Source organism: Amphiprion ocellaris, chromosome 10 (assembly GCF_022539595.1).
Source record: "Amphiprion ocellaris isolate individual 3 ecotype Okinawa chromosome 10, ASM2253959v1, whole genome shotgun sequence".
NCBI classification, from domain to species: Eukaryota; Metazoa; Chordata; class Actinopteri; family Pomacentridae; genus Amphiprion; species Amphiprion ocellaris.
In genome coordinates this window covers 31,978,378-32,006,289 of record NC_072775.1, presented here as the reverse complement: position 1 = coordinate 32,006,289, position 27,912 = coordinate 31,978,378, and the positions used below count along the sequence as shown (strand labels likewise).

The following is a 27,912-nucleotide window of genomic DNA, read 5'->3' as shown; positions in this document are numbered from 1 at the left end:
TTTTCATTTCTGGTCATGTAACACAGATGAAGTTTCATGACATCAAAGGAGGAACATTCTCAAACTAACATTCAAAAGATGTTTTCCAGATGTTATTGAGGCCTCAGATAACAAAAAGTTTCATAACATTCCTGTAATACCAAAAGGAACATTTTGACTTCTATAATAGAATGTTTTTCTCTAAAACAAAGGAAGAATGTTATCGAAACAACATTTTCAAGATGTTATTGAAACCATGAAAAAACATTGTTTAGCAGATGTTCCTGTACTACGATATATTAACAAACATGGAACATTCTGGCTGCAATGTTCTGCAGACGCTTTGAGAATGTTGTTGAAGAACGTTTCCAAGATGTTACAAGATAACACATGAAGAACGCACTCGAGTACACTGAGTTTTGAGAACGTCAGGGCATAACGGTCTAGTAATGTTTCCACAAACATTTTAAAAGCATCTATAGTCATCCTACCTATGAGAACCCATAAGAACATTCTGGAAACTTAAAGAAATCCCATTGAAAACATTAGCAGAACTTTCTCGGAGCATTTCTGGAACAAAAAAAAAATGCTAGCTATGGTATAATCCATCAATATATTGTCTTTATTCTTTACCATCTCCTGGTAGGATAATTAGGAAACTTGTCTGAACTTCAGACTAGCATTTTGCTTTTGCACTGTAAAAAAGTGCTTTAATCTGCTTCTTAACTTTATTTTTCAAATACATTCTTGTAGTTGGCGCAAAATTAAATTTGACTTAAATTTACATTTGACCGTCCACTAATATCTGCAGTAAAGATAAAACCACCTGTTCCTGCTACATTTGCAGAAAGATCCCAAGCAAAATGTGATTCCTTACCTCAGAAGAGCAGTAGTCAATGTCAGAAGACAAAACACAAAGTGTAGGTTAACGTATTAAACTGATATCATATCTAAAGGTTATTGTCCACAGAGCACCAATGAACCAAGCTGGTAAGTCTAATGTTCTTGTATATTTTTGTAAATTTTAACAGATCCTATAAAAATGTAAACAGCACTGCTTTATAATGTAATTCCTCCCTGTAATGCAGGTATAAAAGTAAAGTTTGAAAGTGTGTTTGTGGACGTTTAGCGTAGCTGCTCTGGGGTAAAAGCACTAGATAACCTCGGCCGACACTCCCACTGAAAGGTTTAAGAACAGAGAATAAGGTGGTGAGGAAAGTTATTGAAGTTCTGCTGTTTGTCTGAGTTGTGCTGTTGTTAGAGGAGGAGAGCTGCAAGATTATGGGCCAAACAAGAATCTGGAGTCTATTTTTTTTTTTACTCCCCAGGAAATCTTTTTTGATCTGACTTTCTTCTCGTATGACTCCGAGAGCTTTTCTCTGACTCTCCGGTTGCTCAGAGCTCACAGATGTTTCTGGTGTGTCTGTAAATACGCTTTCATGCTTTCAAAAGGATGTCTGTGTGCATTATACAGTCACTATGCAGCACTGCATGCGTAGGTGTCTGCTTTAATGTCTTCATGTGAATGTACATACAGTATAGAAAGTGCACACACTAGTGTATGTGCACTTTTGTGTTGATTTATGTATTTCTGCTCACATGTTGGTGCATCTAGATCAGCAGTGTCAAATTCATTCTAGTTCAGGGGGCTTATTCAGCCCAATTTGATATCAAGTGACCAGTAAAATCAAAGCATAACAACCTATAAACAACCACAACTCCAAATCTTTCCTTTGTTTTAGTGCAAAAAAGCACATTCTGAAAATGTTCTCATTCAAGGAATTATCTTTTGTACAGAACATCATGAACAACCTGAAATTTCTTAAGAAAAATAAGTTCAATTTCAACATCCTTAAGCCTCAGTTTATCATTTACACATCACAACCTACAGATCACAGTGTGTCTGCAAAGAAACAAAACATTTAGTCACCAGTATCTGGAACTGAAGACAAAAAAAGACAAAAAACAACAAAACCAGACAAAATATTACAAAAATGAGGCAAAATGACAAAAGCTCAATGAGCAATATAGCATTTTACTTTAGATCAAAACAACTAGAAATATTCTAAATTTTTTGTTTTATAAATGTACAATTTGCAGTTAATGTAATTTTTACACACTTTACAAAGTCCCCCTGCAGGCTGGATTGACCCTCTGGACGGCCGATTTTAGGCCGCAGGCCACATGTTTGATACCCCTGATCCAGATGATTCTGGTACGTTTGTGTTGTTTTTTTCTTTGGAGTGATGTTTGAAATCATCTCAACTACAACACCGAGCGGCTATTTTGCCGTTTATTTCGCCGTTTACGCCCCACGACACCCCATAAACCCTCGCAGTGGAACGGCCGAACCCTCTTGCAGTCGTCATAACCAAAAGCTGGCCATCCATCCATCTTAGCGCTCCGTTCGAGCTAACAACATTACTATTCATCATCAGTATTCACACCTGTCCAGATCTATAACCTCATTGCCTGGAGGGAGGGAAAGGAAGGAAAAAAAGCACAGTCATCTCCATCTCGCTGAGAAGGGAAGAATCCAATTCCCCTCTGCCTGCATCTCCTACATGCATTTGTCATACATCAAGCAGACAAGTGAACTCCCTCCTCTCCTCTCTGACCCGGCTAGCTTCGTCCTGACTCATAAAGAGGCTAAATGAAAACCATCCCAGCCCTCCGCCTCTTCCTCCTCCGTCGCTCTTGTCTCTCCGCAAACTCATTTCCTCTCGCACGGTTCTATCAGCGGACGAAAAGATACACACAATATGGAAGTCGGCCTGATCGGCCTCAGACAAACAGTGTACGTTTCTGCGAGGAATTCCCTGAATGTGGGAGTGGAACCTGCAGATGTTGGAGTGCTGTCACCCCTCAGAAACTTCCAGCCCACTCCCAGAACGACGCCTACACCCTTCCCATGTTTCCCATTCGCCTTGGAGTGCTTATTTTCTTTTGGTGTGTGTGTGTGTGTGTGTTGTGAGTCTACAAACAGATGCAGGGAGGCACTCAGACAGCTGGGCATGTGCACACACAATTACGAACATGATTCTCATGCAGCTACACTCATTTACTCTCTGCTAAATACACAAAACATGCATTTAATCCACATGCATGGACAGTGTGTGTTCATACACACACACACACACACACACACACACACACACACACACAAATGAACTCCTCCCCCCTTTGCTTGCACACTTGCTGACACACATGTATTCAGACACACCAAACACACATACACAACTTCAGGGCCTCTTGTTTTTTTCCATTACAGAGGCTGGCAGCAGAGCAGCAGCAGCAGCAGCAACGTTAGCAGACAGAACCGACGGCTGAGCTCATAAAAAGCCCGACCAGCGACGTCACCAAAGCAAACTGCTCATGTTTCCACCAGGCTGTGCAACTTTCAGCCAATAAATACATCAATTCATGCATACCTCATGAAGAATGAAAACCTTCTCCACTTCATTCAAGCATAAAATGTTTATTTACAAAAGCCAAATAAATTTGTCTTCAGTGGATAAACTTACATTTTAGAGAATTAAGGGTCCTTCCAGAATTGGAGGACATTTTACATCCCACCCATCAAATTTCAAATAATCCACGTACAAAATACTAAAATATGCAGTTGTTGTGTAAATGTACTCCTCCTGAGATTAAATCTAAAAGAATGCTTGAAAATATTTTTTAAAATATCAAATAAGTCCGGACTTCCCTCTAAAATACCATTTTTCTCTTTTCCCACCCTCCGATGACCAAATTGAATCTCAAATAAAACAGTCAAAATGAAATTTAAATCTCCTTTTTGGATATTATTTTTTTCATTGATGTCTCGTCATTGTGGGAACTGTTTTCAATCAACATAATATTTTAAATAATAATTATGATGCACGGAACGTGTGTCCCACAACAGCCCTGTTAACATAACCTTTTTAGCTGGTAAAAGCAGAAGAAAACAGTGAATCACATGATACGTTTCATATTTTCATACATTTTCAGCCTTGACTGAATGTCTCACTCTACCTCATGCTACCCTGTTATGCACATTATCAGGAGACAAATTCTTTTTACTTTTTCCAACAGTCAGTTTGTCCTCTTGGTCAGCAGTAACAGCTAAATATCTAGCTTCTACTGCTGAGAAAAAACTAACATTAGCATGGATTAGCAACCCTGTTACTGTGATTAGAGTAGGGTTAGCACACAACACATAAAACATGGAATGAAAATTGTACCACTGATGTGTAAGCTGAGCCAATCAAGCCTGTGATAGTTTATTACCTACTGGTGAATATGCAGCAGAAAACTGTAAAGGAAAAGGTCTATTTTTCAAAAAATTTTAAGCCCAATTGTCCTCCAGTTGTGGAATGACTCTTAACCATGAGATCATATATATATATATATATATATATATATATATATATATATATATATATATATATATATATATATATATATATATATATATATAATGGGGGGCTTTTTAAAGGGCAGTGTGTTATGTTCAGCTGCATACTCGGAATGATTTCAATCATTTTAATAGGTGAAAGTTTCAATGGCACATGCAAGAGCGAGCTTCAGTTTCAAGAGGTTTTTGCGGTTACAGAAGTGAATCCAATTAGAAGTCATTTGACTGCAGGTAATTCAAGTGTTTCAATGCTAGACTTAGGAGGTTTTTAATTGTTTGCTGTGTTTCCACAACCAATGAGGATGATGAGTTTCAGTTACAGCAAGTTTGACACGAGAGGCTTAGACAGCACTTGAATTTGTGAATTTGATTGATGGATATGAGCATTAGAGGGACGCAAAGTTTGGCATTTTATCACATAATCCACTACTGACTCTGATCTTACAATAAATTAGCATTTTGAAACTCCAGCTTTGACATCTTCTTTGTGTTAAGCCAAAGAATAGTTCATCCAATAGCAATCATTAAAAAAAAACACCAGCTGCATTGTTAAACTCTTGCATTTTAAAACAAGACAACCTCAGAAGTGATGACTGTCTTATTACGTAACCTGCTCTGACAGTTTTTGATGAGCAATTTGCTAAATTCTCCAAAATCCTGATTTACAGACACAGGGCTGGGATGCAGCTCTGTGATCCTCCCTCCCAGTCTGGACCAGACCAGAAACACTGAGCACAACTCCAGAGTAAAAACAACACAACAGCCTCACACTGCAGGCGACACAAGTCAATAAGCCTATTTCTGCACCAATTTTAGAGACAGTCATTAGCTGAGATGTGGGCTTGGGTAACACCAGTTGGTGAATCGTTAAATCTAATTTTTTCATATGTTCTTGCTTATTACGCGATGCTGCTGTGGGGTTTTGGGCAATAACCAATTTCACAAAATGGGATTCCCAATCTTTGTTGCTTCTTCTTTTTTTCTCTCCCCGGTGTTTCTTGTCACATCCTGATACACATATCATTCATCAACATTCTAACGATATAGAAATGCTTATTGCTTTTGCTGCCGGTGACATTTCTGCTTTCAATCTTTTTTTTCTTATGATTTTACATATATGGAGCACGCATGTAGCTAAAAATTACTGAACAATCATTTAACCAACCAACAACATGCTACATAGTACAAACTATAATTAAAGTACTGTAACTACTGTGGGATAAGACTGGTTTTTCGGGGAAATGAAAGTTCTATGGCTGTCCATCCACCACTTGGGGCCAATCTGAAATATTTTAACAATTACACTACCATTCAAAAGTTTGGGTTCACCCAGACAACTTCATGTTTTCCATGAAAACTCACACTTTTATTCATGTGCTAACATAACTGTACAAGGGTTTTCTAATCATCAATTAGCCTTTCAACACCATTAGCTAACACAATGTAGCATTAGAACACAGGAGTGATGGTTGCTGGAAATGTTCCTCTGTACCTCTATGGAGATATTCCATTAAAAATCAGCCTTTATTGAAAAAAACTGCTTTTCTTTCAAAAATACGGACATTTCAAAGTGACCCCAAACTTTTGAATGGTAGTGTATATGGATCAATTTCTATTAATTTTGATATGTTTGGGATGGATTCTAATTGTTTGGGTGATTCTGTGGTTTTATGCCAACAGCAGGATGCTATTTTTCGAAAGTTTGCTTCAGAATTACTATTTACGGTCCCCCATCGTGATCGAATGTGTGAGGAGTCGGTGGATGCTGTCGATGCCGGTACATTCTGGGCTGCATGTGGACAGGTCTGTGCAGACAGCTGGGAACACTGACAAAATTTATTTCATGCAAATCCACATCCTCCTGGACACAGAGACTAGCAGCTTTAGTGCTATAGGAAAGAAATATCACATGTTTGAGATGGTAAAAGTGATGCAATCTTTCTGGAAAGTCACTAATTTGAACAAACGATAGCGTCATGTTTACGTGCATGTACTTATGTATCAGTATTTATGGTATTAGTATTATATTGTCTTTATGTAGTGTTTATATTATACACTTAGAATACCTCAAAACTTTTCATAGACAGAAACTGCACACTCTCAAACTCATCAGGTCCTCTTCATTATCAATCCATTCCTGTTTCACGTTGTTGATGCCTCCTCATTAGTACATATTTATTCCAAATATACTGTCTCTGCGTCACTCCCCTCAATATATGCCGCTCCATATGCGAGTAGCATGGCACGCTGCCTCCGCAGACAGGGTCTCCATGGTGATCTGGGGTAATGAGTAAGCGTGCCACAGCACAATCAGCCGCTAGCTCATTAGTGCATATTTATATACCCGACCCAGTGGCAGCACACTGTGTTAAACCACCCGGGCTGGCAGAACCGACGTCCATGGCAGGAGCTGAAAGGAAGAAAAGGGTGGACGAGAAACGAAGAAGTATGAAAGAGTTACAGACCCGGTCCAAACCGGCATCCAATAACGAACAACAGATTGCTATGGGAACAAGGTCATTCCTGTTATTACCTCGCTGGACAAACAGCGAGTGAGCGGTGGGATTCAAAAGCATGGCAGAACATATGTGATCTTACACTGGCCTACCTTCTCCGCTGTCATCTCCAAACTTTAATAACAGTTGTTTTTTATTATACATATAGCATCGGCATAAGTTTATGAAACATGAAGAAGTGATCTCGTCTATATTCACGTCTCCGGAGATTTCTTCTCCACTGAATAAAATATATATGAAAACAGCAGAAGATGAGATTTGAGCTCACATCGAGAAAGTAGAAAAACATTTTTACAGCAACAAAGTACATTTAAATACTCATTCTTTTGCTTTTCATTTCAATTTCCTGCTGCCTACGTGAGCCGTTTGTATCACGCGTCTATAAATCTACAAATCAAGCACAGCATGGAAATTATATAACAGGGTGGGCCAATGTTTAGTTTATTGTGAAATAAAACCTCTCTCCTCCTGTGCTGTAACTTTACGATAATAGAAATGGTCGGAGGTTTGTGCAGGGAGGACGACGAGGCGATCTGAATCCACGTGTCCCTGCATCTCCAAATCCCTCCACCCTCCCCCCGGCTCTAAACAATCAGCCGGGGTAATGAAAGTGATAATGGTAATCTTTACGGCCCACCGTGCCAGCCCAAGACACCGGCGACCCCCCGACACTGATTTAATTAGCTTTCTTCTTCTTCTCCTCCTGCCTGTCTTTCATCAGCCTCGGCCCTATAAACTATTAATGGGCTCTTAAGCAATTTAGCTTGATCACTCAAACCAGTCTGCATTCGGCTCGCCTGAAAATGTTTGAAGAGATTAGCAGAAGGGGGAAAACGCTCGTCTGCAAAAGAAAAAAAAAGAAAATATTGGAATAAACCACACTGGGGAATGGACGGGTTGGGATTAATCTTCATCAGAAGAGCTTTATCATGGTCTGGGCACACAGTGAGAGCAGAGGATCAGGGTTATTTTCTCTTTTTTATGTGATGATTCAACTAGTGCTTGGCAGCGAGGCTCACATGCCAAACCATGTAAGTGATACGTTTGTTGTGCTTGTGTAATGAGGTTTTCATTCAAGTCAACAGAACCGCAGAATAGTCCGGAGGAATGTTATAAATAACGCCGATATCACTGCAGTGGAAAGTCATCGTACATGCGTAGCTCCCAAATTTTATGTTTAGTTTGAAATGGATATTTATGTGTCCTGAATTTATAGTTCCATACATAACCCAAAATGAGGTTTGAGGAACCGTATGACCTTAAATCTGAATTTACGGCGGTTCTTTTTTGGACTGGCTGCAAAGTAGAAGGAGTTTGCAAGGTTTCCATCCAAAAGCAGCCCTATGACCTTTTGCCAGTACATGATTTAAGGCAAATAGAAAAGTTATCATTCTACTAAAGCACCAAAATACCACAAATAGCGGCAAATAGAAACGATGGAACTCACTAGAAAATCAACCTCAGGGTCAGAATCCTTAGAAGTAGTAAATATAAAACCTGCAGTGACAGAGTCCCAGGAAACCTCGTCACTGTTGCTTTTACTCATTCATTACTAAAAGGTTTGGTTTCGACATCTTCCAGAGAAAAACAACCTTCAGCTGTTGTGCTTGAATCAGCAAAATATGGTTCAGCTTCTTGCTCAAGGAAACACCAACAGAGCACCAAAGGGAATGTTTCTTCGCCCAGACGTTCCAGGAAACCCAGCAGACAGTCTTCCAGTCAGAAACCCACTTTGTTGCTCCTTAGAAAAGGGTGACACCGTCTATTCTTTGTGTCACGTTGAAGCCTTTGGACATAGCCCATGAATGAATGAATGAATGACTCAGTTGCTCCAATCCTCTGGACATGAGCAGAGTGCACTTACAACTTGACACAAAAACTGTAAATTTAATTTGTGGTGAAACTCCTCATGCTTGACAAACGTGGATTTGCAAATTTGTTGGATTATATGTTGGAAATCAGACAAAATAAGTCACTCAGGGCTCTAGTTTCACCATTTTCTGACAGTTTATACACTAAATGATTGATGAGTCTTTTGAAAAGTCATCATTAACTGCTAACTGACATGACTGGCAGGGCTGGAAACTTGGCTCCTGGGAGGAAAAGTTAAGTTAAAGAGTTTGACACGGACCATAAGAAATGACAAGAGCTTCCATTCAGCACAGGAGGAACCGGGCAGTTTAAGATCTGATGCTGGAAAGTCACACAATGCGAGTGGATTACTCAGGCAGGAAGCCCATCCTGTTTCACAAAGAGCAGCTGAGACGTGGAAAAATCCCATCTTTTCGACACATGTCATTCTCTCACATTTGCGTTTTCCATTGAAGGTGAACTAATAGTTAAATTTCCTGTTTGGACGAGGAAACTTTCACTGGATTCCTCACAGGGACTATACTGTAACATCGAATCCAAATACTTCAAGCTAAGAAACAGTCAAAGCTTGTAATATAAATGGGTGTAATATAAAAACAAGAGCTGAGAAACTTTAATAAATTGCCATCGACCTGCATTCGCTTGTCCTTCCAAAACGCTACACAGTGACTTGCTGTAACCAAGAAGAGGCCTGAGGCATGAAATACCTTCTGTTGTGCAACCATTCTGCTCTGCCTGTTATCTCTCTGCTGGATCAATGCTGTGAAATCATTTTTCTTTCATGGGCTGGTAAAGTGTTCAATTGAAAACAGACTTTTTTTAACCATCTACCATTGCTGCCAAAGGGCATGCACATACATGAACCCCAGTAATGGATGACCAGTGTTTCCAGCTCGGCTTCGTGTTGCAACACCAGCCGCTACATACGTACACGCATGATGGAGACTTAGTCATCTGTACGTCAATAGCGGTTAAATATTTTCTTTGAAATGTGTGTTTTGCTTTAAGCAGAAAACACACGAAGCTTTGAGTAAATCGTGTGATTTTTCCGTTCGCTTGACAAGTGATAGACTTCTGTCCTCCTCCGGTTTCGCTTCAGCCGCCATAAGAAATTCATCCTGACTGTTTTTTTTCCCCTCATCACCTGAGGCATATTCCAGTAATTCAATCAATGCCATCAATTTCACTGTTTACCCTTCTGGTTTCAATCTAGTGTGTCCAAAATTAAGCCAATATGTCTATTTATTGTTGTTGAGTTAACATTTATGGATGAAACATTCTATTTTTCACTATGTTTGTCCTTAAGCAAAGCAGGTTTTAGCTTGATATTCGGCAAAAGCAGATATTTTTCAAAAATGTTTTCATGCATGAGTACCAGGAGGGAATCTACTCCAATAACATACTCAAATCACCTTGCAGGGGCTGTTTAAAATGTTATTTGATTAAAAGTTGTGTCCTTGTAAGCAATGGAAGCGTGGCTAGTTGCATACAAATAAATTATTCCTTCAAGTACTCACAATCAAATATGACACAAAGCTATAAAATCTCCGTCGACTCCGTTTAAAAGCGCTCACTCACACAGCATGCATGCAAAATGCTAATGGTCTAGTTTTGTATCTATTAACATGGTGACCTCCACAGAGCAATGCGCCTGGGGATATTAACAGCGGGCCATTTGACAATAATGGGACCTTTAATCTGAGCCTGAGCCAAACACATGAATGACATTTCTCAGTCAGTGTTCCCATTCACAAACAGCGGGGGACCAATCACAGTGAGGCAGAGTTCAATTAGATAGAAATGAAGCACATCTGTCGAGGGTGAGGGGGTTTCACATTAGCAGCAGAACAGGAGAGAGTACAGCCACTTTATGTAACCTTTAGTGGGGGTGCTGAGGTGGCAGGTTACCAGTGGCCTTAAAATGGTACCATTTATGCTCATATTTCATTTACAAAGGTGTTCAAGTTGGCATAAAGTTGGGTTTCTGAAGTTTCGTGTCTGTTTGATGAATCTAAACATAACAGTATTTTTCTTGTAGCTCTGATTTGGTCTCCACCAAGTCCTGAGAAAAATATCAGAATTTTAAACAGCTCTTTTAAAGCTTGTTTTCCAGACACGTGCTTTTTTGTTAAATATGAGAGGTTGGAATGAAAAATAAGAGTTTAAAACAGTATATCAGAAGTTAGGATAGAAAACAGTGAACCAAAAACCGACTTAGAGCTGCAGAGAAAGTGGATTATCAGTTAGTGGAACACTACTACTGATTCGACTGATTCATGTGAAAACATCCCGGTTTAAAATACTTCAAAAAAGACTTAAAAATCACTTCTTTGAATCATGTCAAGTATCCAAGTCAGATTTTGAGTGCTGATTTTGTCCAAAACTACCTTTAGCTCCTCAAACTGGAGCTGATTCTCAAATGAAATTGGCCCAAATACCAACTGATCCTGAACAAGTGTTTGCACTCCAATACCGAGTCATCACACAGTTACAGTTCGGTCTATCTGATGTGACCCGATTGATTTTTTGGTATTGGTACCAACCAGCCACAATATTAAAACCGCCTGCTTAATGCTGTGCAGGACTTTATAAATCCATCAAACCAGCTCTGATTCATTGAGACATGGACTCCACCAGATATCTAAAAGAGCCCTTCAACTTTAGCATTAGATCCTTTGAGTTGTGTAAGAACACCCAACAAGAGTTGTCCTTTTGGAGATGCTCTGACCAAGTTTTTCTTTTGCAACACGATCTATTCACATTCGCATTCACAATTGTATTGTATTGTATTATATTGTATTCAAAGTCCAAACACCAACTTCAAGCATTGGTGCAGATGTAACGAGATAATCAAGATTATTCAATTCCCCTTTCTGTGGTTTTGATGTTTTCACTAACTAATCTACACAAACCTTCCTTTCTACTGCATTTATAATCATTTATATTCCTTGGACAACCCCTAAAAGCATTCATATTTTGTATTCTAAACTATTTCTTTGGACATTGTGCTAAAAAAAACTCCCTTGTACATTAGATAAATGTGCTTCATGTTTTCTCAGAATAGGTTTGGGGCAGTTAACATGATCAGCAATTGCAGGGCAAATAGAAAAATGTAGACATTAGTAGAGAAAATCCATTAAATAATTAGCCACAATGAATGTCTGAATGAAAGTTTAAACAAAATACGAGAATCTTTGACAACCACCTTGAATTCCTTAAGTATTAATTAAGTTGACATTAAATTGACGTTTTCCTCTGTAATACTCAAGGGGTTAAATAAAAAGCAGTTTGCAGGCATGTAAAGAGGTTTGAAATAACTCGTTTATCAGACTGAGAGCAGAAAATGCACAGAAATGTGTGTCGGTCATGTGAGTTCAAATATAGAGCAGAGAGTTTAAAATAAAAACAGACACTGACACGGTGCTTCCAGAGCTTGTTACAATTAGACAATATGGTGTATCCATGATCACAAGATGTTATCAAACCCAACAACTTGATCTCATGATGCATTCCCCAGTTTGCTTGAGGGAAACAGAAGTCGTTGTATGTGAGAACTGTACTGGATAAACGTCATTTATCTCCTTTAGCTCCTCAAATTTGAACATTAAAAGATCTTATACAAAAAAGAATGCCTAGAAATATAAAGTGCACCATGGTTTTGGGTTTTATGCATCAAAGAGACTGTTTGGAAAACCTTTTTAGTGTGTTTGGAACTAAAGAAGACTGATGTACAATGTCAACTAAAAGATAACCTCATATATACATTATATAGCTGGTTTGAGAAGAGAAGAAATTTAATCTCAAGGGATCATAAACCTCAAATAAAACATGTTGATATGGATTTTCCTCATGTAAGCACCAACTCATGGCTGCCAATATTCAATCATGCAATTCTTTTCCAATACAGAAACATATTCTGCAAATTAATCGCTCCCAAAACAGGTTATCCATATTCCAGATTTAAAGCTTATTGAACTAACATTTTCTGACACTGTGTTGAATTTTAACCCCTGAGTTAAAAACAATAAGTCATGTGACCTTCGGGTCGCTGTCGTCCACAAATCTCCTGCCAAGTCCCGGCAACCGTCCCTCCATCAAATCAGGTCATTTGGCCATTTATTTAAAACACATTCAATACCGCAACCATTTAGCTGCCTCACACTCTGAAAAATACATGGCAGTCACCGTGTGAGCGAGCAAGCCAGGGCTGATTACAAAATCCATGAAGAACATTTCTCTCGCCTGCGTCTGAACGCATATCGATCCAACGAGAGACTATTTGTTTGAAATGATCTAGATGATTACGTTCCACCAATCACGCGGCAGTATTGCATATGGTGTGATATATGGATAATCCATCAGCCTACATGTTTTTACAAGATAATATTGGATTTGGGAAGCCCCCTTTCATATTGGCCACAGGGGGTGGGGGGTGGGGAGGGGACGGAGAACGAGCTCGCGCAGGAAATTTATGTATCGTACAATGATTGCATTCTCAAGCAGCAGCTCCATGCAGCCCTTTGATGATGGCAACAAACACCCCAGTTGATTTCTCATAACTGCTCGACTCTCACATGCATTATGTTGACCATAAATAAACTAAATGCCCCACAGTGTGCTTTGCTAAATGAGCTGAATTACCATCGCGAAACAGCCTCCCAGACGGCGGTATTGAGTGGTATCATAGAGTAAATATGATAATAGATCATGCAAATATAAGAGCTATACCTGCTTTTTTCCACATCCACAGATTGTTTCTCTATTTGAGGCATCTCTGGATTTTTCTCTGCTTTGTCTTGACTGAAAGGTTCCTGTACGGATTCTCTTCGATCCTAGAATTGAATCCACACATTAAAAAATTAACTAAACTGGATAATAATCCTGATTTCTTGCTTTATCTGGTACAAAGTTGGACTGTGCAACAAATTTGCTCTGTATTCTGTGCACTAAAAGCAAAAAATCAATACATTTAGATGATCTTCTGTCTCAGCAAAACAGATTTCATGTTTTAATTAATAAGATTTGAAGGTAGGTGGATTTATGTTATCTTCAGGCCAAGCTATCTGCTTCCTTTTTTTGTTTCCAGCTTGAATTTACGTCCTTGAATTCTTGCCTTTTCAAAGAAAAGAAAGGTTTCTACAGACATGCTTTCCTTGACCCTGAATCCGAAATATTAGCTAAGTGCATTCTCAAGTCAGCATGGACAAAGCAGCAAGTCAAAGGTCTTACACATGAGACTAGAAGCCTGAAATGTGAACACCTACGCTCAATGTATTCGAGTAAGTCACAGCCGAGGCCTTTCTTGAATGAGGCGGCACAAGTCGTGCTGGTCACACTGGAAACCAGTTGTTCCATTAATGCTCCATAAAGCTAAAAAAGAAAGAGCCACTTCCTCTGGTAAAGTCCTGAGTGGTGATGATGACGGACCAATTAGCCTGACTCATTAGCTTTGGAGAAGCATTAGAAAATAAAGCTGTGGCAGGATGGACTTCGCTCTGAGTGTTTTTGCATTATTGATTGAGAATTAATGGCGGAAGCAGCTGTCATTAAAAGGCTAAGGGATGGCTCCAGAAAACCTTAGTAATGGCAATCTGGGCCATTTAAGAGTCAGCTAGATGGCCGTTAACCACTTAAGGGTTGGAAGATAACGTGAGCTGGAGAGATGGGAGGTTAGGAAGAGTCTGTGGCTGACAGACGGCAAACTGGATTAGCTGTTAGCGTGGACAGAGATTCTACTTTTCATTAACGTCCACATTCACTTCAGTCGCTTTTCGTCTTTTTTGCTGTTGCTGCAAATAAACGTGCTAATTCATTACATGATGCTGGGTTTACTTCTGTTCTTTTCTGACGTCTTTGCATTTACAATCGTTTACATCACGTATTTATGACAGATAAACAGAAAAGCCAACAAAGAAGCAGCAGTTTGAAAACTTTGTGGACCCAAAAGCTGCAGGAGTTGTAGGATTATGAGACAACAATGGACATGGATGCTTAAAACTCCTTCCTCTTGCTCTCAGAGTCAAAGGAACCCAACACAGGCATCAAAATGAGGAGAGAACTTCACTCAATCAGACAAACACTCCCTAAGAATATGGTGTCAAAACATGTGAATGGTATATTCACGTGGATCTGCATGAGTCTCCTCCAGGTTTCCTCCTACAGCCAATTATTAGTGAAACGGTGACTCTAAATTGTCAGGGAATGTGAGTGACACTGCTTGTCTGACTTTGTGTCTACCCTGTGGTAGACTGCCAACCTGTCCAGAGATGATTTTCTTTGCACAGTTTGATGGTTCCAGCTCCCCCGCAACCACCAGGAGGACGATAATAAATGGATAGACGTCAGAAAAATAAGACGCATTCTTATAAATTAAAGTATTTATAACTAAAGTCAGTTATCTTCAATATTACAGGTTTTTTACATTTAAAAGGATCACTGATAAGTACTTTGAAAAGGTCATTCTGGTTAATAAAAAGTTTAGTCAAAAATTTATCTGGATAAAGGAAGTTGATAATAATAATAATCAATCTACAGCAGTATTTTCTAATTCTGTATTGTATGTTGGTATCAGTCAGTCAAGAAGGCCGAAAAGTGCTTATTTGTTTTACAATCATAATTTCCACTGCACACCTGCTTCATTGACCCTGTTCCTATTGTACAACTATTCCACATTTCGTTATTTTCTTAAGATTACCGAGCCGAACAGTCACAGAATAACAAATCTTTTCGAGGCTGAATGGAACAGCTTTATTTTCAAAACTCAACATCCAGCGGTGAACTCCACCACCTCCGACTCCTCCATAAAAGCTCCTATCGGGATCAAAGCTGAACAGCAACAATAGGACATTGTATGGTGAGTGTTACCTATTAACCAGCTATGCTCCAGATAGATTTTTTTTTAATGTTTTGTAGAGCTGCTTGAGTTCCAATGGGCTTAAAACCCAGACGTGTTTTTGTCTTGGTGAATACCTCAGTTTGCCACCGTACCACCCACGCATTGCTGTAACATTCAGTTGCTCAACAAGTTCAAAGGGGTTACTGTGGGCGGTTAGTTTGCATTACAGGTGTGTGTTTGTTTCAAACCACGTGGCAGCAGTGTGTGCACTGAGGTATGAAGGCTGCATTGAGTTAGAGGCTGGCCCCATTGAGTAACACCAAAAAACAAAACAGGCAGATACTTGCAGAAGCGAAGGGATCTGCACGAGGAGGTATGCATTGTAGTAAACTTCATTTGTAGAGGCAGTCACCTGTACAGGCATGCTGCGCACTCACAAAATAAATTTAAAAAACAACACATGAAAACTTGCACAAACATATCTCACGGATAGAAAATATCCAGCTTCATTCATACCTTCAGCTCACCCGACTGCCTACTGAAACTGCACTGATTCGTGCAGCTTCCTTCGGTAAACAAATGTCTGGCTTTCTGACACCTGCATTGCTGGGATTCTTCTGCTGCAAACTAGCAGCACAGCTATCATTTAGTCCTCCATAATTACACAGCTGGCTGGAGATGCAAAGGTGTCATCTTCAACCCGAGCAGGACGAAAACAAGCTCCGGAATGAAGAGGAGCCTCGGCGCCCATTACAGCAAAGCAAGTTATAATAACACGTCTGCCGCTTCAGACATTTGTCCACCAATTAACCTATTTGTCAGGGCTAAAAACAAGCCCATTAGTAAGCAATAACGCATGCCACTTTAGTATAAACTAATATTTACTGAAGCCTGTCAAACATTTCTTATAGGCAAATGTTAAAACTGACATATATTGAGTTATGGTTTGTTTGTTCCATCAGTGTCGTAATAAAACATTATGGTCACACAGTAAGATAAGCAGATTTTTCACTTTTTTTTTAATATATTAACTGCTGGATTGATGAAGTATTGCGCTAAACAGGCATCAAAGAAACAAAGACCCCCTCGGATTAACATTTTAATTTGCTCAAGCCGCAGCGACATAAATAACCGTCATTTGTATTCTTTCTGTCCGATGCTCTTTAGTGCTCTGTCGAACGTTTGATTGGCCTTGATTTATTCCACTCCCGCCAACACACACACGAACACACGCCCGACATCAATTCTCAGTTATTTTAAGCGCTGGTTGTCCGCCGCTGACATTTGGCCACAGATAGTGATGCGCATCCTTCAGAGCGTACATCCATCCACAGCTGATGTTTGCACACCTACGCCCAGACGCACTGTAAGGACCGATCAGTCCACGGCTCCAGTAATGACTGATGTCCTCACGTCTCACTCCCACACACACACAAAACACACACAAAAACACACACCTCTTTGCTCTTTTTCACCTCCCTCCTCCTCCTCTAATTTACTCCAATCTCTTCCATCCCTCCCCCATCTCTCACTTATTCCTAATTTCTCAACAAAAAAAGCCCTCCCACCCCTGGCCAGCGGGTGCTGCCTCCAATCAAATAGTTCATGTTCTGTAATGACAGCAGCTGTGGCCTGGCAGGGCTCCTTCACATTTAAGAGTGTTTTACTGGCCGGAAAGAAGAAGAAAAAAAAAAAACGGATGGGATGTCTCCCATTTATTCGCCCCGGGGAGGGTTAGATGGAAGCCTGCATATGTTCGTCCATCTCTGTGCTTTTATTTGTACAGCATCTGGTCTGTGTCGGAGCTGCTTGGCCGGATCAGTTTGTATAGGAAGGAAAAGAAGAGAAAATTTCACCCTGTAAGATTACATCTTACTTTTTGGGATTATTTTTTGTAGCAGCAGAGTGAACTCAAACAGTAACATTAAAAAACAAGAAAAGCACTTGGAGAGCGCAGTACTCCGCCAAGGCTGCTCAGTCGTATCATTTCTGATGGATGAAATCTTTGACCAATTCGTGGTCCACAGCGGTTGATTTTTAGTAGGATCACAATCATGTGATCATCAGCAGGAAGCTGACGTAGTGTTCACTTGTTGTCATAGTTACAGTGACGCCATGTCGCTATCTCGCAATGATACAGAAATCTTTAACAAATCCGTGGATCCAGACTATAAGCCGCATCACTGCCAAGATCTAATCAGTTGGTCCTTGTGTCATTTCTGACCTTCCCTGAAAATTTCACCCAAATCCATTTTTGAGTAATTTTGCTAACAGACAGACAGACAGACAGACAGACAAACCAACACCAATTGTCACATAACTCCACCGCATTCCTTGGTGGAGTAAAAAGACAAAAAAGTTCTTCTGCATGGTTTCCCATAGCTCTTAACAAAGACAAATTTAAAGAGTCATCAACAGTGAGTCGATGTTTAGGGGCCAGTTTTTGAGGTTTTGTTCTTTGTCACTTCTTCCTCATCTACAAAATTTCCCCCAACAATGACCATATTTGACCCTGAATTTGATTTGGACAAATAAATTGAATCTACAAACTCTGAGAGGATGAAATAATTGTCCTTCTTTGTAATTTAGATGCTAGCATTTTTAAATATATCACATTTGTTGGTGCTTTTTCAATGATCTGTAGTATTTCTTCGTAAGAAACTGTTTTGTATGCTATTAGTACTCGGCCAAGGAACCCAGTGGAGTTATGTGACGGTCGGCATACGTCTGTCTGTCTGTCTGTTAGCAACATTACTCAAAAACAGACTAACGGATTTGAATGCGAACTTATCTGGACTTATCCGCCAGAAGTGCCACAAGCAAAACTGATTAAATTGTGGGGGTGTTTCCGAGTCCCATCAATTCCCGCCGCCCACTTCATATTTAGGTTGTACGATTCAGTATCCGTACATAACATACACATGAATAACACACACCTGTGCTCAGCGCAAGATCATTTTGTTTGTGGGTACATCTGTATTAAATGGCCACATTCCATGGTGCCGTGATTTCTGCCACAAGTTTTTTCAAAGTTCCAGCCGTCGGAAATTATACGCCTGAGCAGCCTTGGCAGAATCAGTAACATAATAGGAAATGATAGTGAAAATTTCAGGCTTTTATCTTTAATAGTTCCTGAAATATTGTCGTTCAAACAGCCTCAAATTTCAATGTGCGATAAAATGTGCTGAAAGTGGGTTAACTGGCAATTTTAGACAGAAACAATCTCATAAAGTGCTTGATATATCAATTTAAAATATCACAAATATCATTTTAAACATTCATTTTTCAAAAAGGTTTAGGTGTTTTTTAAATTTTAAAGCCAATCAGAGAAAGCCCCTGATGATTTAAGGTGGAATAGCTGTGAAATTATAATTTTTTTGGTCCCCGGTTGTGTGAAGTCTGGTTATTAATCTATATGTTGTCCTCTTAAGGGCTTTCCCTCCTATTCCAGGAGCCAGAAAACCATCTGAACTCTGGTCACAGCACCAGAACATTCTCCCATTTTCACCATCCTCAGCTCCTCTCTGTCATCCTGCCTGTGTGGAGAAAGGTTGATCCATCATGCACACACAAACACACACATATAACCCGATACATTCACACAAACACACACAAGTGGGCGGACTGGCCCACAGGAATGTCATTCCAGGGATTACTTGATCCATCACAGATGCAGCTACACACCGAGCGGCAGACACACATGGCGCACATACTGAGAGCAAACGCACACGTGTGTCGTTCCGGCAGCTTCATCCATCACACACACCGACAGAGCGACTTTCAGACACAAACATAAACACACCGTGGATATTAGCAGGTAATTGGACAGTGAGCCGGCGGGGGGTGAGGTGTTCTGAATGATTGTCAGGTTTGTCACGGAGCCCAGAGATTCGTCTTCAGGCAGAATCTGCTCATCAGCCGCCGAGAAGAACTTCAGCATGATCAACCGGCTGGAATAACGGGACGGTAAAACTTTAGAAACAAGGTTCAAATGCATTCTTTTTCTAAACTGGGATGCAGATGCAAGAAAAACATAAAAACAGCTGGGACACGTGTGCAACATTTTAACATTTCATTCAGTGAAATCTAATATTTTCTGGCTCATTTATTTGGATCAGTTGATATTATATATTATAAAAAAACATAAATGAGTAAAGAAAAGAAATATCAAGTTTATAATGTATTGAGACTCTCCTTCTGTTATCATGCAATGTTTTGGGGATGTTTTATGGAAGAAGATTCTATATGTTCCCTCAACAACAGGCAAAAGGTTCCACCTTAGTAAATACAGCATATCGCATTAAAGGAAGATTTTCTTCAACATCCTCTCAATGTTTCTCATAAAACTTTGCCTTTGATCCTGAAAGGAACACTGTTTGAAATGAGAAATATCACTAAAACATTATTTGAACATTAGGTTAAAATGTTTTTTATGAAATGAGGGGTTTAGAAGCATAGTGGTCTAACCCACAGAAAATCCAAACTGAGATTTATATCGTTTCTGCAGTATTTTATGTTCGAAATTTTAGTGGAAAAGTAGCCTGAGTTACAGAACATTTTATCCGTAAAAACACGCAGAAAAATGGACATTTTCTGGCTGTAATTTGTCATTGATAAGGCAATGAAATAAAATATTCTCTTTGTAAATAGCAAGGAACAGGAATGTTGAACCTGATTTTAGCCAATGTTCAGAGTTTTGTTCTGAAATTTCTGCAAATCTTTATCTTTTTTTTTTTTTTTTTACCAAGATAGTACCTCTTTTGCATATTGAAATATACAATTTAAGAAAACTTGCAATACACAAGTTGTCTTAATGTGTGTAATCTGAATTCAGAGCAGCGGTCGTCCATCACTGCTGAGGAAAATCCAAACTTTGTTGATCGACAATTCATGGATTTTAAAGCGACGTCCATTCCTAACTGAGATGGTTAGAACCAGAGTGGTCTAACCCGCAAAATATCCAAACTGAACACAAACACAAGAACATTTTATTCCTAAAAACACACTGAAAAATAGACGTTTTCTGGCTGCATTTTGTCTTTGATAAGGTGATGAAATAAAATATTCAAAACCCCCTTCGTAAAAAGCAAGAAACAGGAATGTTGAACCTGATTTTATCCAGTGTTCAGAGTTTTGTTCTGAAATTTATGCAAAATGTTTGCATTTTTAATGAGATAATACCTCTTTTGCTTATTCAAATATATAATTTAAGAAAACTTGCATTCCACAAATTGTCTTAAATCTGAATTCAGAGCAGCCGCCATCTATCACTTCTGGAGAAAATGCAAACTTTAAGCTACAGCATGTGTGTGATGTTCAGTAAATGGAGGTTAATCCCTTTAAACACTTTGACCGACAACACGGCAATGATCAACATTTCATGGATTTTAAAGCAAAGAAACGTCCATTCCTAAATTAAGGGATTAGAAGCAGAATGGTCTAACCCGTGGAACATCCAAACCGAGTTTTACATAATTTCTATAATATTTTATAGTCTAGATTTTAGCGGCAAAGTGGTCTAACCCACAACCCAAACATAGCGTTACAGTGGAGCGTGACAATGTTAGACTATTCTTGAAAACACAAAACTTTAAACCCATTTTTCTCTAAAACTACAGAAAGTGGGTCAGACCACTCTGCTTCCAAACCCTTTAAATATTAAGAGAACTTGTAGGCGACATTGTGGGAACATTCAGTGTTTGGCTACCAGCTCAGTGCACTCATTAAGGCTTCTATTTAAACAGATTCTCTGTAACTAATATTCATGTCCAATGAATAATCATGTCCAGGCTCAACAGGAGAGTCAGGCTGCTTTTTCTTCTTCTACTTCCAGATTCTTGTTACTTCATTTGGAAGCACCGAGGCATTGAGGAGGAGAATGTGCCGGCGAGCAGACAGACGGAGGAAGTCTCACGGCCCGGTGCTTCCTGGAGGCTTGATTCTCCACACCTCCTCTGCTCCCGTGAGGCCGCTCTTTAAACGCTCCCCACACACATTCAAAACCCACCTATTTCATTTTTCATTTTCAGCAATTTTCTGTGGCTTTGCAGCAATATTGATATAAAAAGACCGCGGGCTCCTGGTCGCTCGCTCCGGGATGGAAGGCACCCATCCGTAGTGCACCGGGAGCTCAGCGTCCAACTCGAGAAAAAAAAAAGAAATGATATTACAAGGTCCTTTTACCATGCCAGTCTAACAGAGAGGGGGACACAGTGGCAGACGTGCTGTTTAAATGTCTGTTGGAGCGTTGCCACTGTGTGTGAGAAAATTCAGCCGGTGGTTTAGGCTTCATGTCGAGTTGTTTTGATTGGCTGTCTAAACTGACACCCCCCGACATGGTCAATCACAATTTGTTTATGTCATTTTCAAGAATATGGTGTTTTGAAGGAGGGAACCCACTGAGAATATTGATGTGAAGCCGGCAGTTTATCCAGCACTTTGGTTTCAGCATGTCGCCTGTCTGAGCGCAAGTGTTTTTATTTATTTTTTTATGGTTTTCAGGAACATATTCTGACAGTGAAACTATACAGAGCCTGTTCAGTTTTTGATGGAGGACTTTTATCTCATTTGTGCTTCATTAGATAACACACTGGGAGGAAAAAACACAGAAGAATGAGGATGGAGAGATTGGAGAAAGTGGTTGAAAATGCACAGAGTTCTATGTTTTGGCTCATAAGATAGATAGATAGATAGATAGATAGATAGATAGATTTAACAAATCATGGTAGGCATAGTGGGTCATTTCAGAATTGGGGGACATTTTACGTCCCACCCATCAAATTTCAAATAATCCATATACAAAATATCGAAACATGGAGTTGTTATATTAAAAAAAAATGGAGAAAAGAATGTTTTCTTTACTTTTTTCCAACAGTAAGTTTGTCCTCTTGGTCAGCAGTAACAGTTAGCTAAATATCTAGCTTCTACTGCTGAGAAAAGCTAACATTAGCATGGATTAGCAACCCTGTGGCTGTGATCAGAGTAGGGTTAGCAAACAACAAATAAAACATGGAATTAAAATGGTACCATTGATGCACAAGCTGAGCCAATCAAGCCTTTGATAGTTTATTACCTATTTTTGATGGATATGTAACAGAAAATTGCAAAAGAGAAGGTTGATTTTTCAAAAATGCCGAAGCACAAATGTCCCCCAATTCTGAATGACCCCTGTATTTACAAAAAAGGGGGCAAAAATTGGTATTTACAATTAAAACTGGGTATTACAAAAGTACAAAAAGATTCAATGTGAGAATAGAACTAATGTCCTAGATTATTGGTTTATTGCACAGTTGATTTTAGAAACAATTGAACTTAAAAAAAGTGATACAAGCAATGCTTGATGGCATATTTACTACACTCTTCAACTCAAAGCCTTTTCTACCCTGACTGATGACCAAACAAGTGTGTTTTGCTCACCTAAAAGTGATCAAATTTGAATTTATTGTAAGTGAAAGCACCTGCTATGATTACACTGTGAAAATGTTTACCATTTTACTTCATGACAATGTGCAAAATGAGTCTTTAAAAGTGTCATGAATGCTTAGATGTAGTAAATTGACTCCGAAGGCGTCAAACCTTAGCTGCAAAACTGGGACACAGATCTGAGACGGCATCCAAACTCACATAGGTTATGCTTTTTTTTTTTTTACATACAGGAGCTGGTTCAGGATATTTGGATAACCTTCCAACAGTTATTTTGAAAAGATGGCGTTACATCGACACAATTCCAGCCGTATTAAACACTGAGATGCTATACTAACGCTGCCTACTGTTTGTGTTTTCGTCCATCATTAAATTGCACAAGAAATGCGATGCGGTTTTTTTTTCCTTGGGAAAATTGTACCTCAAACAGTTAAACACCTAGCTTGTGGGCCGTAAAGTTTAATTCCAGGTTGGCCTCATGCCAGAGCTTCACACTTGTGGTTTCCTGCAGTCAACAGTCTCTGACGCCAGAATCTCCCAGAGCTTTGATCAAAACATATTAACCTTTAATACAGAGAAGTATAGAAATTATGCGTGATATATCAAGCATGTGAATAGATTCTGGACTAATAAGCGTATTAGTATTGCGGGAGCATATCAGCGGAACTTCATCACACCAGTTTGCATTGCTAATCTGACGAAATGGATGCAACACGGGAAGTCTGTAGAAAAAAAAACAAAAGACACAATTTACTTCAGCAAAGAGTCATAATTGTGATTTTTTTCACTTTGAAGTCAGTGTGATCTGAAATAATGATAATGTTCACTTTATGGCTCGTAGTTTGAATAAGTTCATTACATCAGATTGCTCTGCTGATAAGATTAAACAGTCGCATCTTTAAATTTTCAGAAGGCTTCTTTTAAAATCAAGATAGCTCTCTGCATTAGATGTTGATCTAAAGTCGCTCTCTGAAAAATAATGTTTGGGCTCATTAAAATTAATTAACAGCTTGCCTCAGTTATTTTTGAGTTATGACCACTTCTAATGAAATTATGTTCAACCAACAAACCACAGTGGGTTAAGGGAACTGGCTTTTCCTCTACAATCAAATGTATTTTCATTTTCTTTCAGTCTGAACTGTGAAATTGTCCAGGCAATTCTTAAAAAATAGAATCATCAAGCCGATTTCATGAAGTAACCTCAAATTAAATTATGTTTTAAATCAACTAATGCAGAAATTGGTGTTAAAATTACAAACTGTATTAAGTTGATCCCATTACCAACATTGTTATGTCATCCGAACCCATCGCCAGTAACGCTTGCAGCTTAAATGGTTTATATAAATCAGCAAATTAGGTTTTTGTATCTTCCAACCAGGCAATAAATAAATGAACACCGTTTAGAGTGTACAAGGAGAATCTGAATACCATCTAAGTTTACTGTGGGTTCATACAGTTCATTTAGTCACTTTGAAGTGCACAGGTAGACTATTTTTCCTCTGAGGAAGGAAAGAATCAGTGTCCAGCAGTGACTCTGATTGTTCGTTACAGTGTGGAGACAAAAAGCTATTTCTGTGCTCCATCCTCACTCCTTCAACGTTGCCTGGACCAATGGAAGTCTGGGCTGTGATGACCTCCTCTTGCTGTTTCTCAAGTATTATGTTCCATTTCCTCCGTGGCTGGAGCCTGCAGAAGGAATGTCCTATTTCCTCCTCCGTGGAGGGGATCCACGTCAGTTGTTCACCTACTTACAAAATGAGCCATGACGGAAAATACGACTCCTAGGTTTCACCAGAACTTAAAGGTCCCATATCATACAGCTTTTTTATAAAGTAATGCAAGTCTCTCATGTCCTTAGAATGTGTATGTTAAGTGTGAGCTCAAAATACTGCTGAGATTATTAACTATACCCTGTTCTTTGTTTTAACTCTCTTCCAAATGGTCTGCGTCATACACATTTACTGTATATTCAAGTACATAGGTTGGATATTGCAGTACACGAGACCAGCAAGATTTTCTAGTCGTTTTGACCCATATTCCTCTGCACAGTTCTGTCATATTTTTTGGTGTACAAATAGACTTGTTTTGCACTACAGATTGTGTTGGTTAAAGCTTAAGGGCACAATATTATGACAAGTCTCAATTGTAGGCATGCTGCATGAAACAGTACGTATTTTATGAGGGCAGCTGTGGTACGTACTGAGCGTAAAAAGAAGTAGAAGTTTGGAATGCAGCCAGGAAGTAACTGAGGCTTGGTTTACCTTCTTACGACATCACAACCGGCTGCAAACCTCACTGACTTGTTCAGAGACGCACTTTGTCATCTGTGTTGAAAGAAAACAAACGAGGAGAGTGGTTGGTTCTAATATGTTTTTGGTCTCTAGACTCACTGAAGACAAATAAAACAATTAAAAAAAAACTACATTTTGCACAGTTTGACCCCTTTAAGTCAAGTAAAACATCATGAAATTAAAACAGCTTCGAGCCTGAATGAGGATGCCTGCATGCTATGCAACTGCTTGCAATGATGCAATACTAGCATATTGATGTTCAGAAGGTCATATGTTCTATGTTTGACGTCTTCGCTTAGCATGTTTCTGGTCAACTGAAATTCTGACCTGACTATGGCACCAGTTCTAAAGTTATTGCCAAAGTTATTAATAAAAGAGAAGTCCAACTGATTTCTACTGAAGCTCCTATAGGATTTCCATGACCTGGATGACTGAGAATCTACACAGACAGTATAAATGAAGTCCCCTTGATAGTTGTAGCAAGATATTTTGCTCCACACCACCAAAATCCGGCATAAAAGGAAAGGTTAGTGGATGAACAAAGTCAGCAGGAAATGTCTTCAGGTGACCAAGTACTAAATTTCACTGGAATCTATACGGTTCAGCTATGATGGTTGACCAATGGATGGACTAGCCAGTATTGTCATTTCTAGAACCAGAGAGCTAGCATTGGTCTTTAACAGAACTAAAATAAGGAGCATTTTTCTTAATACTGTCCTCACCTGACTCATCTATATCATGAAGAGGATTTTCCACGTCTGCAAAACATTGGTAAAAAAGACGAAGAGGCAGGAATTCATTTAAAAAAAAAACATGCATGGGTATTTAATTCTAACAATATTTCCATGTCAAATTGACACTTTTTAAATACGTCTGAGTAGTAGAAAAATATTATTTCTATGCCAAAAAGACTTGAGTTGACACTTGCTGTCATTAAGGAGTCTTCTTGCCTCTAACTCTCTTCCTCTCAGGCTTTGATTTGTCGCTTCATGCAGTCGGTGAACATTTCCAGCTCTTCCTCATACCCAACGCCAGAATTTAAAGCGAGTATGTGAGGAAAACCTCCACACTTTGGACGGGACGAGTCGAAATCGACGAAAATTTGGCATGTCATTGCGCACAGGAACCTTGCAAAGTGCTTCTTTAAGAAAAACTTTCAAAGGCTCCATGGTAGAAAAAGTAACTTGTACTAATGGACAGTTTTTTCATTTGTTTTTTTTTTCTTCAGCTTTGTGCAGGGAATGGAGAGCCATGAGGGGGCGTGGGTGAAAACTGTGCACACATTCTGCAGACTCTGTCACTTGGGGCCCAGGCTCGTCTCATCACAGCTGTTCCACGCCCACATACAGATAACAGAGCAAGGAATATAAAGTATTCAAGCCAGCTACAGCAAACTTTGGCAAACTTCGCAGCCATGTGTTGCAGAAAGCAGGGAGGAGCATCTGCGTCTGCAAGCATTTCTTAATTTCCCGCTTCTACACTTGGATTACTAGAAGTACTGAATGATTGATGGAAAGAATCTAAAGATTTTAGATAGCGTTGCATTATGAACATGAAATGAAATTCCAAAATTAATGCCCAGATGAAACCAACAAAATTAAAACACTGCAAAAAATAAAGCTGAAATTCACATTTTTGAAGAACAGGCTGGTTAATCTTTTCTTTTTTTTGAACCAGAACAAGCTCCAGAGAGCACATGGCACAACCTGATATAAACAGAGCACCTCTGTATAAATAGTAGAAGGGTAAAGCTGAAGCCCCCTGACAGCTGATGTCAAATTCCCGTCACTCCATCGTGTTCTCGGATGACAGAAAAGCACCGGGTTTAGAAAAACCCAGGCTCAGGCAGAACAGAATTGCCTGTCCTGTGTGTGTAGACCCCACAATAACTGTCAAAACCTCAATACGTGCACTTGATTTGCGATTTCAGTCGAGTTGTACAGCTGGCTAAGTGGGCAACTAATTTTCATTTTATCTTCAGAGTGCCTTTGCGTAGCCTCTCCATATCCAACCCAAAGTACTGAGTCAGTAAGTACAACCAGTCAGCTGGCATTGTGCTCCCTGTGAACCCCCCCCGGTCCACTGAACCGCCTCATTTGTGGGAGTAAATGGGGTTGCGGTGGTTTAAAAATGAGCTGCTGTACATTTGCCATTAGACTTGCAGGTCTGTCCAACGAAAGTAGTCTCCTTCCTAATGCTGTTGTGGAAAAGACATGAAACTGCATTTTTTAAAAAAATTTAACTGGCACATTTTTTATTCCAGAGTGGCTTACGAGGATTACCACTAGCACTGACAGCTAGCATGTTGTGGTCTCAGGAAGGAATCACAACACTTGAGAGACTGCAGCTACAGGAGGCAGCCAAATTCACCGTCAGCCAAATGTGACATTAATATTCATATTAAAACCACTTGGAAATTGAGCTCCTCATTTTATTCAAAGATGCAAGCAGCAGCAATCAACTCATTTTCTATTTTGCCAACTACCGCTTTGTCATGGCGGATATTTTGTGTTTTGCAGGAATTGTAAAACAGTTATATTTACTAGCCTATGTTTTCCATTGACTGTATATAAAAATGCATGAACCCTTTTTGACGTC

The 27,912-nt window shown here is 39.4% G+C and overlaps 1 long non-coding RNA gene across 2 annotated transcripts; it reads left to right on the top strand.

Annotated features, from left to right (window-relative positions):
• Nucleotides 1-19,290: 19,290 nt before the first annotated feature.
• Nucleotides 19,291-26,927, top strand: LOC118471063 (uncharacterized). Of its 2 annotated transcripts, none has more exons than XR_008603010.1 (3): nt 19,291-19,586; nt 21,435-21,563; nt 26,543-26,927. It is a non-coding gene; the product is annotated as an uncharacterized LOC118471063 (long non-coding RNA). The 2 variants fall into 2 exon arrangements; XR_004848279.2 differs by lacking the exon at nt 26,543-26,927 and adding an exon at nt 23,257-23,360.
• The last annotated feature ends 985 nt before the right edge of the window (nt 26,928-27,912 follow it).